This window comes from Gymnodraco acuticeps, unplaced genomic scaffold (genome assembly GCF_902827175.1).
Source record: "Gymnodraco acuticeps unplaced genomic scaffold, fGymAcu1.1, whole genome shotgun sequence".
Classification (NCBI taxonomy): domain Eukaryota; kingdom Metazoa; phylum Chordata; class Actinopteri; order Perciformes; family Bathydraconidae; genus Gymnodraco; species Gymnodraco acuticeps.
In genome coordinates, this window is record NW_022990224.1 from 1,024,253 (window position 1) to 1,040,023 (window position 15,771).

General features: G+C 42.9%; 1 protein-coding gene across 1 annotated transcript in view; it reads left to right on the forward strand.

Annotated features, from left to right (window-relative positions):
* The window catches only part of plxnb2b (plexin b2b), a 127,327-nt gene that overhangs the window by 26,715 nt on the left and 84,841 nt on the right, over positions 1 to 15,771 (forward strand).

Genomic DNA, 15,771 nt, shown 5'->3' on the forward strand with positions numbered 1-15,771 from the left:
GTTGGAGGCGATGTCGTAGAGGGGGGTGGGGGAACTCTAATTAGTCGAGCATCCACTTTCTACTCGTTAAGGCAGTCCTGGCTCCCATTGTTTTGCTGTCAGTACAGAGGTAGCAAGGCGATAGTGAGCTCGAGGGAAAGGACCTAGCAGAGGAAAGGGAGTGAGGCAATAGCTTTGCTGCCTGGCAGATAGCTGGCCGTCTCACCTGGGAGACACACAGGCAAGGGTCAGCCACAGTGTCACAGCACACCAATAATAACACTTTCAGTTATTGAGCTTATAGAACATTGCTTCCTTTCAAATGGTCAACACAGTTTGTTTGTGTGTCTGGAAACAATAGTCCAATTAAAAGTCAAGTCTTGGCCTACAACTTAGGATACGTATTATTCTGTCAAAACTTTATTTGCCCACCAGTTGGTTTCTAACTTGCTTATTAAGGGCTGCATATAATTACATTTGCTCTGATGCTCATTAAGTTAACATCCCCAGCAATAAACTGCTGCTAAAATATTTTATAAAACAGCTGTTAAGGCTTGTTCTGTTAATACTTAAGTCAAGAGTGGAAAATACCACCATGTTTTACTATGAGTCAAGTAGTAAAAGGACACCGTGAGGAATATTGACATGTAATGGTGCATGATATACTATATTTGGGTTAACCCACTGTTCATCACTTCTATCCAAGGGCAGTTTCGGGCCGTGGGGGGCACACTTCTCCCCAGAGAGTGGTGAAATTGATGGCAGTAAAATAAAATAATTCATAGCAGTGATAAGATGTATGGTACTTGCATGCAAGCATATGAGTGTTGTTAGTTGTTGCCATTGTTTATATATTTTGCAATCTTTTGGAGAACCAAACCTATGAAAATATGTAGTACAGTATGTAGTGTCATTTTGCTTAATATTATTGGTACCGCTAAAATTGCATAGGCCCTTCCCCCCATGTTTGAAATTGTCTTGAAAAACCTCTAACTGTTTCTGTGGTGAACTTTAAAACCCAGAGTTGCCACAAAGCCTCAGGACTTGCTGGTTTCTTAGTGTGCCACACTCGTCCATCTGTGAAGGGCTTATCTCGACAAACAACTTATTTTCTCGCTCATCTTCTCCATAATCAGCCACTTGCTTAGGTCAAAACTCTTGTGCTCCACTTTCCATCACATTTCCTCCAGGACTGCATGCCTGCCAGACTGCCTGCTGGTCTTAAAGATATACAAAATATGGCTTATTTGAAATGTAGGCTACCCCAAGTGGTTGTTCTAGCTGTGCTGAATTAATAGAAATAGGGTGGAGGGATGTTTTTTTCCCTCTTAGTACTTAAGCTACGCCTGTGACCAAAACACAGGGCATTACAAATTCACGTGCCTTGTTTTTAGAGTTTTGTACACCGATGTTATCCCTTTGTTGTTCCCACATTTCATCTCACATCCCAGAAGATTGTGTAAATGTCATGGTAATGACATGTTTTTTTGGTATCCATGAGGATTAGGAAGTGTCAATCATTCTTCCCATTGCATAACCCCGGAGCAAAGAGGTATTTGGGAATAAATGGATTTGGATGCAAAAGAGCAAACAAATCTTGTTTTTGTTCTCCTTTTTTCAGCTGTTTGCACGACACTGACCTTTTTTATTTGTTGTGTTGCTTTAAGATACTTTGAACATTAATCAATGCAAGCAATGAGACGGCTACACACCCTTATTCTTGCTTGAGATGCTCGTTTAGTTTACTGGTTTTAAATGTGTTTCTTTGAAGGATATATAAAATAGGTAAATAAGGTTTTTTACGGGATAGTCATACGTCTGACAAATACCATTTCAAAGAGTAGGCAGACACAAAATGTTGTTTTTCAAAAAGGCTCCCCTTTTATTCAAAATATTACAGATGGCTAAATCCCGACTGACATTTTTGAAGTTTCTTCAGGTTAATAAGGGGATGAGAAAGCTATCCAACATCAAAGGTCTCTTGTATGATTTTTAAAATGAGTCATAACTCAACTATGCATCCCCAGTGATGAGAGTGAATAATTAATTTCTCACACTAAATCAAAGTGATAATCCAAACTGTGATCTATGAAACCTCTTAAATTGGTTTGTCAAATGAAACAATGTTTCAACTTATCTAAGATCATTGCTATGACAATCAGTGTGGAAGAAATTGCACATGTTAAAAAAAACATCATGGTCATGCTTTGTTTGTAATTTTCATGAACCATTGAGAGTATTCAGTTTTCTCTGCAGTGATGAATGAATAATTCAATTCCAGGCTCTGAGAATGTACAGTCACCAAAGCAAAGTATTGCAGTGTTGGCATTAAGAATAGCACCTTGAGAATTTGTAAAGGTGGCTAAAAATGCTGCTAGCCTCTTCCTGACATGCCAGATGATAAACTTAAACCACCGCAGGCCACACAATGCCCTCTTCCTCAGCCTACGTTTGGATTTGCTCAACGCACACGGCAAATGCCATGTCCTTGTGGTACCAAAATAATATAAAACACCTTGTTCCTGACTCATCACCCCTCCTCCGCAGAGCTCCCTTAACTCCAACATGGTACTGCAGCCCTCCAGTTTTTCCATCGCCCCCTGTGAATATCCAAGCTGTCGAGGCTGACTGGGCTGAACGTTTTTCTTGCCAGGGCACAGTTGGAACAGATCCGGCCTCCGGGCAACATATACTGCTCCACTCCAGCCCCTGCAAACAAAGCCTGCCCTGCGCAACCGTCATTTAAATACCAAGCGCTTTGGATCATAATGTTAGATCGACTCTATACATACCTAATCGTTGTTTTTGAGATGGTTTGTCATTTTTGGAGTGTGATAGCTTTGTATGCTTTGCAGCTTGCTAAGCTTGAGATGCCAGTTTAGCAGGTGTGTTATTCATTGAATTTGCACTGAGTAACCAAAAGAGGTTTTGGTAATCAACAAGATATACGATTATAATAATCTGTATAGGCGATACAGGTGTTTTTTTGTGTGGTTTCCAAATGTGTGGATTATGGGCTTTTCTTTACTGAGAGGCATCCTCTTTTGGAGCAACAAAGCGTTGTAATTGGTACTTTTCAGATGATGGCATGAGACCTGTTTGCCAAAATAATCGTCCAATCTGCACCCTTGGGGGCTAAGAATCGTGGCCATCAGGCTTTACGGGAACATAAGCTAAACAGCCAGGCCCACTTTAAGGGGAGGCACAATGAGAGACAGACTCCAGACGAGCCTCTCAAACAGTTTTATATCAAATCCACAGACATACAAATCTCCACAATGATCTGCCAAGTTCCTGGAGAATTCAGCAGAGCAGGGAAAGCAGAATTTCACACCCCCGCCCAAGCCCCATTCCTCTCAGCCATCACTGGACAACGCTTGGCAGCAGAGGGTGATAGGAAACATCTGCGCAATTAGATGTGTGGGTAGTTGAAAACACTCGCCAGATAAAGAATTGTGTTTTTATTTTATTATTTTGGAAGACATCTTTTCCATGGCAGACAAGTCAATTATTCTATCATAGATCTCAGAGCAGAATGAATGAAATATGAATGTAGATACAACATGCAAACTGTGTTAGTAGTTAAAGGCTCCAGGGCTGATGTTTTTAGAATCGATTCTGCAGCCCTGTTGGCATATAAACGAGCAGAAGCAAGTGGGAAAAGAAGATATGATAAAGCACTTCCTTTGCAGCTAAATAACTTCCTGTGACGGGCAAAGAGGAAGTAAAACAGCCCCTATGAGCTTCATTTTTACTATTTTACTCGGTACAACTAACAATGATGTGTTTGTATGCTGACTCCTATATTGTCAGGAAAACTACTATAAGACAATGATTCAGCAGGCCCTTCGGATGTTCCTCTGCAGCTGCCAGAGCTGTGGCTGCCGAGAGTCACTGAAGTCTCTTTTTATTTGGGTGTGCTGAGCAAAATAAATAATGAAATGGAGCCAGTAATTGGTGGTTCTTGGTAATTAGGACCAAGCTGTCATCTAGCAAAGTTGCAGTCTGATGGTGCTGCAGCACAGGCAGTAATTACTATTATCTATGGGGGTTGTTGACACAACAATAATCCCATTCTTAACCAGGATAGGGGGGGCTTATGTTTACTGTCCCTATTTTTAACAGATTCATCCACAACAATGCAGCTGACATAAATCTCTGACTATTTGTGTTAATATCCATTGGGTAGGTAACACCAAACCATTACTGGAAGGAGAGGAAGATCTCCTGGCCTGAAATGTTCTGCTCTGTGACTATTTGAAGAGCATGTCCATATTTTTTATTAGTTAAACAGTTAGACTTTTTCCCTGCAAGCGGTGTGACGCCTGACCATAAACTGCATTATCAACCATCTCAGCAGGTTTTCTAATACCCCCGTAATTCTGTCATTTCATTCATAGATACCGCTTGGGTTATCCTGGGCCTGGAGCATATCTGCCCGCCTGTCTCTGCTCCTCTGTGTGAGAGATTGGATTCCCCAATTCCTTTCCTGCTACGTCTTGCATACACACACGCGGTCACACACACACACACACACACACACACACACACACACACACACACACACACACACACACACACACACACACACACACACTACCACAACCACATATGTTCATGCCCAATTGTTGGCTCATCTATCGTCAGATCCCCATCTTGTAAATGGGCTGGTCAGACCTGATGATATATAGGGTAGAGGACAATGGCCCCGTATATCGTATAGGGGATGATTCCTAGTTGTGGATAATAACTTGCCCTTGCTGAAGTGAAATTCTGCTCATCTGGCTCAAGACTTAGCAGTTGCCCCTTCGAGATGAAGAAAGTGAATGGCCTCAAAAGAAGAGTACCCAGGTGACGCTTCATCCTTCCTGCTATAACGCAAAGTAATGAAGCTGCCCGAGACTTCATGCTAGAAACTGTGGAGAGCGATTATTGGGTGAGTGGAAAGGCGCAGCTTGGAGACGTGAGGGTAAGCAAAGGGTAGACGAGTTGCTGTTTTCACCTTTACAGTGGCACACAGCACGCAAACTGCATCGGCTCTGAATTAAACATGCGGCACCTCGTTGCTTGAGGCGTGATGGACATTTAAACATATTGCAAGGCAGAGAACATGGCCTTTTTTAGTAGGTTATTTATAATGATGACACCATATTCATTTGATTATAATAAAACGTCCATTAGGCTGAGTGAATGGCATGGAGAGGTGAGGCTGGCAGAGTGCAGCTCAATGTAATAACAATTGTGCGTCTGCTCTAAATGAGCCAAGGAAAGCGGGTTTGTGTAGATATTAGTTTCCTTTGTAGGGGTGCTCAGATCTGGTGATATGCCTCATGAGGAGTAATAAAGAAATATATCTGTTTTTATTGTGCCTTGGCGACAGAGTTATGTTTAGAGCTAGTATAAAGAGCTGGAACATGGCGTAAAATGATATTATGGCCCATTATGTGGGGGCCCGAGCTAAGCGTCGCTAGCAGTAACCGAGGACCGGGGGTAATGGGGCCGCGGCGTATTGTCTGTGATCTGCTCTTTCACTTCTCACTGATTGAATCGTCTACATCACCGGCACTCCATCTCCTGGGGAACCGGAGTAGACGAGGTGATTTTGGCTGAAGACATCACTCAGTCAAACCTAGGAGATAAGAGAATTGGGTAGGGGGAATTGGAACGTTCTGTTAAATGTAAAATAAAGTGACGTTTGAGAATTATTGCTACGAGGCGTATAGATATTTCCTTTTGGAATAGAAAAAATCTTGTTCTTTTATTGCTTCGCATAGGGTCCCTCGCAACAAAACGGCAATGAACATGGTTTACTTTAGTTGGATTTCCGACTTCGAACAGAGGAGAATATATCTGTGCTCCAGTTTTCTTCTCACGTGGATATGCCTGCTTATGAGGCACTACATCTTTTACTAAATGCTCTGAAGGTTTCTTAGTCTCCTGACCTTGTCTCTGTCTCTCTGGTCTGGATCTCTACAGAGCTGACCCTCTACTGCTGGGGCTCTCCTCAGTGAATATCAATGGAAGGGGTTAGGATCATATTAAGGTGCTGTTCAGTCTGGCAGAACCTTTAATGTGCCCTTCCCTTAGCACCCACTCCCACTCGACATATTCCTTGGAGGGGTTTGCAATGGTTGAGAAGAAATAAATTAGCATACGTAGCTTGAGGCTCGTCTACACCCAGAAACCGCCTGTAAACTCAGTTTCAACTCTAGTCCTTGTCAACTTTACACCCTGCGAGTGTTGAATAGGCGAGACATTGTGTTGAGCGGCATAGTTTATCTGCTCTCCTGCGCAGCCAGTATGGGGGCTCGGGAAGTAATCTGAACCAAGCAGGCAAAGAATTCCAGGAATCCTGAATGGAACCAGATGTGTGTTTTTGTTCACTCTGCCTGCTCTTGGTGTCTTGCACATAAGACACAGAGACATACATGAATGGGCTTCTGGGAGTGTACCCGCACATATGCATACAATAACACAAATCCTACAGGGCAGTCTGGCTTTCATGACAGAAGTAGATGGTGTGATAAGAAACGGGATCGGCCAGAAATGGCCACTGCAGGCTTGTTTATGTTAGCTTGCATTCCCTCCCTCCCTCTCATAGATTACCAGTCAGATTGTGTTGCCTCCACATGTTTGTACATGTCGGGCTGTATTGTTCTAAAAATGAGCAACACACACGTCTCCAGACATTTTTGGGAACTGGCTTATCTCACAGTTTGTATTTTTGTTGCAATTTGTGATAGTTAAATAATAGGTAAATTATATTTAACTGGAAACTAAGAAAAGGTATGGTACAAAAAGCTAAAATTGATTTATATTGGAGACTTTGTTTATTATATACATTTCTGAAACTGACAAAGACAATATTGGGCATGCCCAACAGTTGCTCTATAATGTATTATTGGATCACTGAAGAGATAATACAAAGGAGGGACGCATACCTGCCTAAATGATTGTTTATAGCCAGTGTAAAAGATATAATTAAAAGTTGGTGCAAAGTCCAAAGAACCAGGAGTGACCTGATGTTTTACAAGATATCTCCTGAGTGAAAAAATGTGCCTACATTTAGAAAGTCATAGAACAAGTCAACCATTTCAAACAAGTAGCCTAATATAATGTTTCATAAAAGAGGTTTGTACTGATCGTAGCACAGAAAATAACAGCTGCAAAAAGCTATATGTGGGAAAAAAGTATCCCATTAAGCCACACTCGTAAGCCACTAGGCACAAAAACAGATCCATGTTGTAAATAATAAACCGGCTATAATATGTAAACATTTTCTGCAAAGAAAATGTAATTACATGTCTGATTGCCCTCTGACAACTATTGTTTCTTTGATTTAAAAAATGGTTAACATCACTAGCTGGTTTCTGACATTTCACCCACATTGCATAAGAGTTGACCCGAGGCCTTGGCGAAGGAACCTGGATGGTTCAACCAGCCACACACAAAAGCTTTTCAAATCTATTCCACATCCAAAGACTTGTTTCTTCTTCTTCTTGGCTCCGCTATACCATCAAAGGAAGTGGTGTTCATTGGCCGGGGTTATTGCTGGCAGGAATGTGTGACTAAGTGTGTGCGTGCTTGTTGCCTGAACATGCCCGTATCAGCCATCACCACAGGAAATGACCGGCCGTTTGCTTTGAAGTCCCAACAGAGTTTTTCATTATTTCTACTATCTCCAGAGACACAAGGCAGCGGACCCCCACCCCCCCTCGTACATTGCTGATGCTCTGCACTCACCCTCCGCTGCTCCCCACTCAGAGCCTTGCCACCAAATGCTTGTTAGAAATGCAGAACAAGCGACTATTAGCATAGAGTATAGGAGTGCTGGCCGCCACAGGGCACAAGCCCCACCACTACCCCCTCACTTCTACACACCACACTTGCCTGAAAAGGCTGAGAGGGCACGTGTAATTGCATTTCCTCTCCGTGCAGAAACTCAAACGCAAGATACAGGAAATTCTAAGATTCCCAGACCCTGGCATATCCTTCCACTTCCTCTTTCTCAGTTATTCCCAATCGCCTCACTGCTCACCTACACCCCCTTTAAACCTCCACTTCCTCTTTTTACGCTCCTAGCTTGTCAAAATGTGTGGCGTGCAGAGAGGAAATTAATTGGATCACAGTGTAGAAGTGTTCAGCCCCCCATGGCTTGCCGCTGTGTGAGGTAGGATTGGCACACGCTCACCAGAACTAGCTGCAAGACCAAAAGTAGCTCTGCTGCAAATTTGTGCCAATCTGGAGCCTCGCTTCCTACACACATAACACACACTACTCTCCCACATACACACAAACAACTGTCTTTCCTCCAGTGGTTCATACAATATATATGTACAACTTTCCAAACAGGGAGGCAGATGTGTTGTTTATCTGCCAGTAGGGCGCATGCCAAAGCAGCGTGCCACAGTTGGGTGTGGTGGAAATCTGGGTTAGGAAATCCCTTGTCGAGGTTATTACATGCAGTAATGCTAATGAGGCTTTTGCTCCAGTAATGGCATTAACAAATGGAAATCGAGCATCACAATTTACTATACAAAAACCTAATGACTAAATATATAGTCTACTAGCAGCAGGACAATCTGGATCATGTGCATGTTAATTTGGGCTTTTATGAGAACAGCAGAGGGTCTAGTCTACAAATAGAAATGCTTTTATATGCTATGCAGGTTTTATTCGGTCCTGAAGCCGGTACATTTCTTAAGACGTGCCAATAAAATATTTCAGTATCTGTGTTGATACCATAGCTGATTGAATGTAAACCTTTTGTATCTAACAGTTTGTATTTACTTACAGAAACCCCATTACATACTCCTTCTCATTGCAGGGTTTTTAAGTTTCATGGCTTTTTTTAGGCCAAGGGGTTTAGGGCAATGACCATGAACTGCAACATCTTGGGGGCTTATTGAGCAAGTCAACTTTAATGTGTGTCGTTCCACATATCTCTACTCTCATTTTTATTTTATCAACACTTCCATCTCATAAAGGTGTACATATTTGCTGCCTGAGATAAGCAATATCTGATCAAAGAATTTATAAACAAGATCAAAAATCTTACCAAGCATTCGATGGCATGGACACATTTAGTTTAATACTCAAAAAGCAATGAGGTTCAATACCCATCCCTTCTCTGTCTAGCTCTTCCATGATACATGTGGAGCCTGTCTTGTTGTTATAAATGCTAAATGTGTGCAAAGGTTACTATTTGTTTCCCCTTGCTGTCGGATTGGTGCTGTGTGGCGCTGGCTTCTTGACTTCTGTTTGGCCTTCTCCCTCCGTCCTGCTGGCTGGCTTTGTGTGATTTATGACAGTCTGGAGCTAATGGTACAGAACCAGGATTTGTGTCTGTGGTGTTGTGACTGGACCGGTGCCGGCTCATTGGCCTCCTCACTCCTCTCTCTGTCTCCCTCACCCCCTCTCACTTGCTCCCTCTGGATGAGGTGAGCGTCGGAGTGAGATGGCCAGTGAGCGCCTCGGCTGTTGATCAGCATCCACGCGCTCCAACTCATTTGTCTTCACCTCCCCCTTATTTTCCCTCCGCCAGAGGATCCAGGCTGCAGGCTGGCGGGGGAGCCGACTCACCTTCAGACAAGGCCACCAAACCTTGCCTCACCTTTCGTCCTGTTCATCCCTCATACTCCCCCGGCCCTTCCTCACACACGCTTGATTTTTCTCATTTTCCTCTAACTTCGTCCCTCTCTTGGCGATACTGCGGACCAGGGCCAGGCTGCGATGCAGGCAGGGGGCATTGTATGTGGAACTGTGTTAATTAGCAGAGGAATCTGGAGACGAATACTACGTTATCTACCGCCACAACCCCCCTCTCCTCCAAGCCTCCTCATCTCTCTCCTTTTTCCTTTCTCCCGCTCTCCATGTCTCTGGAGGTTGCTTCCATAATGCCGCTTGCGTCGCCAGGTTTGTGAAGGATGTCGCTGCCAGCTGTCTTTTTCATGGACGGCTGCCAACCTCTCCCCATATCTTCCGTCCGTTGTCATTTCCTTGTTTATTTCCATCTCGCTCTATTTTTTGCCACCTCCCACCGTTTATCTGTTAATGAACTCTGTGTCTCGAGCCTGTTTCTGTTTTCCAGCCTGGTCCCAGGGAGGGTATGTTTTTTTTTTCTTTTTAGGCGAGGATGGAAAGTTATGGAGCCCTCGCTGGCACATTGGTGCAGTGGAACCAAGGTCGGGCAGGGCACAGAGTGGCCAGGCCGGCAGACAGGCTGTGGCCGCCTCACCATGCCAGCTTTGCAATCTGTGTCCAGTGTGTTGAGTGCAAAACAGACTCTCTATTTCCCTCTCGGTTTGGTTGCGTTTTCCTTTATTCAGTGGCCCGAAAAAGGTCAGAAGAGCATGGGCAGACAAAAAGAGCTTTATCCCATCTGAACAATGAGAATCCCAATCGATCGGCAGATTCTGTGCCACCTTCGTCTTTTTCCACCAGGCCCAGCAACATATTTTCTGCTTGGAAGCACTATGGCGCCTTTGCCCCTGATTGAGTTCTTTGCACTGTGGGTGAATTGTTTCACATTCCAATTGCCAGTTTTAGATAGAAAGAGATAGTGAAAGACAGAAGCAGAGCGCAAGGCAGAGTCGATTATGGTACATCTGTCTGAGACGTTTAATGTAGACTGTTGAAGGCATTGCTGAAGTTGCCCACACAGGCTGCATGGCGACAAGTTTCTCTGAATCCAAAGAGGCTGGAATTTGTCTATCTGGCTGGTTTCTAGTCCATCTGTGTGTGAATTCATTTTTGTGTCTATCTGTGTTTTACTTGCGGAGTAGTCCTGCCTCCCCCAGTGTGCGAGTGCTGTTAAACTCTCCTGCACTTTATTTGACCCTGGCCTCCTAAGAGGTGTCATAGCAAGCCAAGTGTAAAACAGATGTATGCCAAATAAAGACATGAAATCCCTCCTACACACACACTCACAATACATGTTGAGTCAGTCATTTTGTCCTTTTGTTAACACAGTGTAACTTTTACTCCAGAGAATTCTGGATTCATAAATTAAGCTCACTTGGCCTTTGATTATATCAATTAATCTGCACTGGCGGTGCTTGATGAAGGACACACAGGGCAAGGCTAATTGTGCCTTTTAAACCAGTCGCATACAGAGAATTTCATGTCATTAGTCACTCTGCTACAAATCTGAGAAGGGCTTTCCTGCTCTCGTTCTTCAAAAAATCTTTTATGTGTCTTTGTTGTTTTCTGTTGTTTTCTGTTATGTGCCTCTGTTTGTCCTTCACACCCCAAAAAGCCTCCTGATAGCATTCCACCAATACGCTTTTAAAAGATGGAGTTTAAAATATTCTCTCATTGATGAACGACTTTGATACCCGTTGTTAGAGTGAGCTCATTCCACCGGGGGAATTGAGTCCGCTTTTGTGCATTGAAGTTCCTCGTGCCATGCAGAGCTGTGCCTTCTCTCAGAGAAACAGAGGAATGGGGGGCAGAGGGGTGGTAGGCAGCTTCTCTCTGATCGTCTGCCTCTCTCAGAACCATCTGTCTGGTGCTGGCCCGACAATCTGCGCTGCTTAGTATTATCACTTATATACATTTCTCACATGTAGCTTTCGGAGCGAAGTTGTACCCCTGGCTGAGTTATGCCTGCCAGGAAATGGGAAGCGAGAGCAGATTGGGGAGCGTGGCAGAGTTGTGGGACCGATGCCTTCATTCACGGGAGGGGTGGAAGAAAGGGAGGGAGGGTGTTAAAGGATGCACACGATTGGACGGATAATGGAAGGAGGGCTGAGGATTGGATGTGTGATCAGGGTTTTGTAATATATCCCAGACTGGCTAATGGAATATGTTTGTTTCCGGCAGCTTGATATCACAGCAAGCAACATTAACTCTGAATACAGGCTGGTATATGTGCACATCTATCACTCCTATTCTTACAGCGATAACCATTTCCCTTAAGCATGCATTAGCAACAAGTTTTACACAGCAACGTTGTAACATCCCTAACTTGTAAGATGAAAAGCCTTTGATACCCACACTGAATATGTACAAGCACGCATTTGATTTATATTTATTCTGTGTATGCCGAATCATTTCAACTGTTAAAGGAGGCGTTACTCTGTAAGTCACAGATAGAGGTTTGAGAAGTTTGAAGGCACGAGCAAAGTGATATTCACTGATGCTAATAAGCTACATACAGCGTAGCGCTCTTCCTGTCAGTTGTCAGTGCAAGGTAAGCTTCTGAGTCGTACTGTAGGATGATGTAGTGTTAAGTCTGCCTGCTCTGTTTTTTTGGAAGATATCTTGTGGTGAGCAGCTTTTATCCAAGGCTTCCATTTCTCTTTAGAAGCCGATGACTGACTCTCCCGCCCCTCCTCCTCGGTTCCTCGCTGCTGTGAAATGGAATTGCTTTCTCGTTCGTTAAAGATTTTCTTGTCGCTGCCTCGTACTACTGCAGGAGTGAGATCACTTGAAATGGCTCAAAGTTTTAAAACACCACTGGAGAATTATGGTGTGTGGGCGGACCGGGTAGCCAACATGAATAAAGAATTTTTTTTTTGGAAATTAGATGCGTTTGGGGGATTTTTTGTTTGTTTGTTGACAACATACAAATTAATTCAGGCAAGTTGTCACTTTACATTAAAGCATGAAGTGGCCTGCTGGTGTAAGGGAAAGCAATCCCTTTGGTGGTTGCCATGGAAGCATGTGCGTTGTATCATTGGGTACCAGCCGTGATGGTCCTGCCAAAACAACTGCCCATGTCCTATAGGCTTTTCCGGTTGTGAGAGGTTTACCTTCAGACCATCCCATCTCCTCTGAGAACAGTTTTGAAATTGCACTGGTATTTATAAAACATTGTTTTCATGTGTTGTTTTTCCCAACACTTTCATTGGATCTCTCCCTCACACTTTAAGACCGCTTCCATATAGCGGAGGATAATATGCATGTGCTCTGAATAATCCCACTCTGTTTAAATTATGTTTTTGTAAGCAGTTGTTTGCAGTGAATTAGCCCCATGAACTTTTCACACACATGCTGTAATTTTCTCCATGACTTGCTCTGTACTTCCGCTTTTAGTCAAACTTTCATCATCAGTTCCATCTGCCCCCACTGCTGCCCCCGTCTCACACCCGTGCCCACAGTGCTGGCGTACTGGAGCAGCATTTCTAGGGATGTGTGCAGCGCCAATCTTAATCACATTGGGTGAGCACACCTGTGAAAACAGATGTCCATCGGGGCTGGCATGCTGTTCCTCTTTAGGGTGGAGCGTCTGCGTATGGCTTTTCTGCTCCTTCTCCTCCTCCCTCCTCTGCACGAAGTTTCTCAGGTCCCCAGCAGGCACCCAGACAGGAAGGGCACCCGTCGGCATTAGGCAGGGGGTAGGAAGCACCGGCCCCCAGGCTTTACCCCCTGCTCTGTTTATTTTAATATTGGTCCTGCTTACAGATGATAATGAGAAACGATCAAAGACAGAGTGCTCCTCTTGCTCCCATCAGGGTAAACATGTTGATATATTATAAAGCACAAGATCAATTCTAAAGGAATTTGAAGCTGCTATGACCCTAAATCAATTTTTAGCTCTTTTTATGAGAGAATTTGATAAGCACCAGGTGTTGACCTTTTAAAATGAACCTCTCAGATTACGAATGTATCTGAGTCATAAGAATGGGTTTACACTGTTATTTGCTATATAGAGAGGCATTAGTGCGGGCATGGTAATTCCTCTATACGATTAAGTCCTTTATGATGGCATTAGCCAACGCAATGTTGTGTTTTGTATAATTACATCCTTATCTAATAAAAGCCATCTTTTGAAGCCGGTGCCACATAGATGTGCTTTTGTCTAGAGGCGTTTGGAATAATGCGCATCGTTAAATCGGTTCGCCAGATAACCACTGATGCTAATGAGTAAAGCAGACAGAATTATATGTATTAGTCACATTTTAAAAAGGCAATAAACGCATCAGTAGAAAATGATTATGTTATTTATTTTCAGCTGTGCTTTCTCATTTGACGGTTTACCATTTCATACTGCCAAATCCATCCTAGCTGCCCAGTTTCATATAGGTACCCAAGTCTCCCACCTACGGAGACACAAAGGTTGCCAAAACCAGACAGTCTCGCCTGTTTCCAGCCATGCTCACATGAGCCAATGATTCAAAGGGTTGGTTCACCTTTATTATAAAAAAAAAAAATACTTTCTCACTTACACTTCATGGTTTGTAGGCATGAAGATAGTTTATATTCCCAGGTTTTCTAGGATTTCTGCTGCCAACAGTGCAGTGGAGGTAAAGAGAATGTATGTGTGGTGTTCACAGCACTGAGAAATTACATTTTAAAGAAAAATCAACAGCAGTGTGTCTTTCCAGAAGATGTGCCTCCATGACTCCATAATCTACAACCTGGCTGTGAGCAGTTTCCATTGGGACTGCTTCTAACAAAGAGGTCGTCCCTATAGCCCCATCCGGATGAGATGATTTTAGTGTTACCTCCTGTCTGGAGTGCATAATGTCTGTTTCCTCACCTCTGGCACAGTAATAATTACAACTGCAATAATTCAGAGTTTCTGGCAAACTTGCTGCTGCTCCCATAAGCTGTGTCTGGAGAAACACTTTGCATTATAAAGGTGTATCCTTTATACAAAGAGCTGTGTTGTGACATGTGACAACTAAAGAAGCATAGCAGGCTTTCTTAACATTAATCACAAAAACTGAAGAAAAGAGTAAAGATAAACTTGATGAGACAAAGACTTTATAGGTGTATAAAAACGCTATTGTATTGAAAGGAAACAACTCTTGTCAGTCTGCCTGTTTCTAACAGTAGAAAGAAGATTGACATTCAAAATTAGACATTTCAGTAGTTTGAAAATGTTTGTATATCACTGAATGACACATAAGTATAACTGGTGAGAAAATATAATAATGAAATTAATAGTAAACTCGTCACTGATTAAGTTATGGCGCATTTCCACTGCAGGGCCTCACACGGCTTAGTACTGTATAGTTAGGCCTTGGTAGGCCAGGCTCACTTTATGCTGCGTTTCAATTACAGTTTAGTAGCTGGGGCAGTAACTATAGTAACGCAGTGTAGGCGGAGCCGTGTCATCAGCTGTTAGCCCTCAGAGATCACAGCTCCTCATATCTGTTCAGAGACTAGACAACAGTTAAACAAGTACAAACCACAGACTGTCTGTGTCATGGCGAATACAGTCGCTGGTTTATTTAGGTCTGTATAGGCCGTTGTTGTGAGTGTGGACGGTCTGAGCATATACAACGTTAGCTTAGCCGATATCCATTCAGAAAACACGCATTATAAAAGGTTTTTCGCCTGCCGTCTGTCTGCAGACTTGTCAAAGCATTAATTCATGGTTTTTACTAACCGGTATCAGTATGATGTTACTTCGGCATCATTTTGAAACGTGTATTACAATTTTTAAATCACGGTAAAAGATGTTCATTTTGTTATAGTTGTAATCCCCTTGCCATCGATTCTCTCTCTAGTTTAGCATACTCATAATGTAATATTCTGTTCTTGTACACATCCCATATTCTATTGACATGTATATAGACTTTTTGCACTGCTTTTTATTTTGTATTTTTGTATTTTATTATATGTGTTGCATTGTTGGAGGAGCTTAGGTCAGAAAAATGTCATTGCTATTTCTACACTGTAGCTTTGTGCATATGACAATAAAACCTTTGGATCATAGTAGGTTGGATTCAGAAATCAGAGATAAAACGATAAAAAATTACTTGTTCCCACAACAGCTTAGTGAGAACATCTTTAAAGAAATTTGTGGGAACCGACCCTTTAAAATATTGCATTAAGACA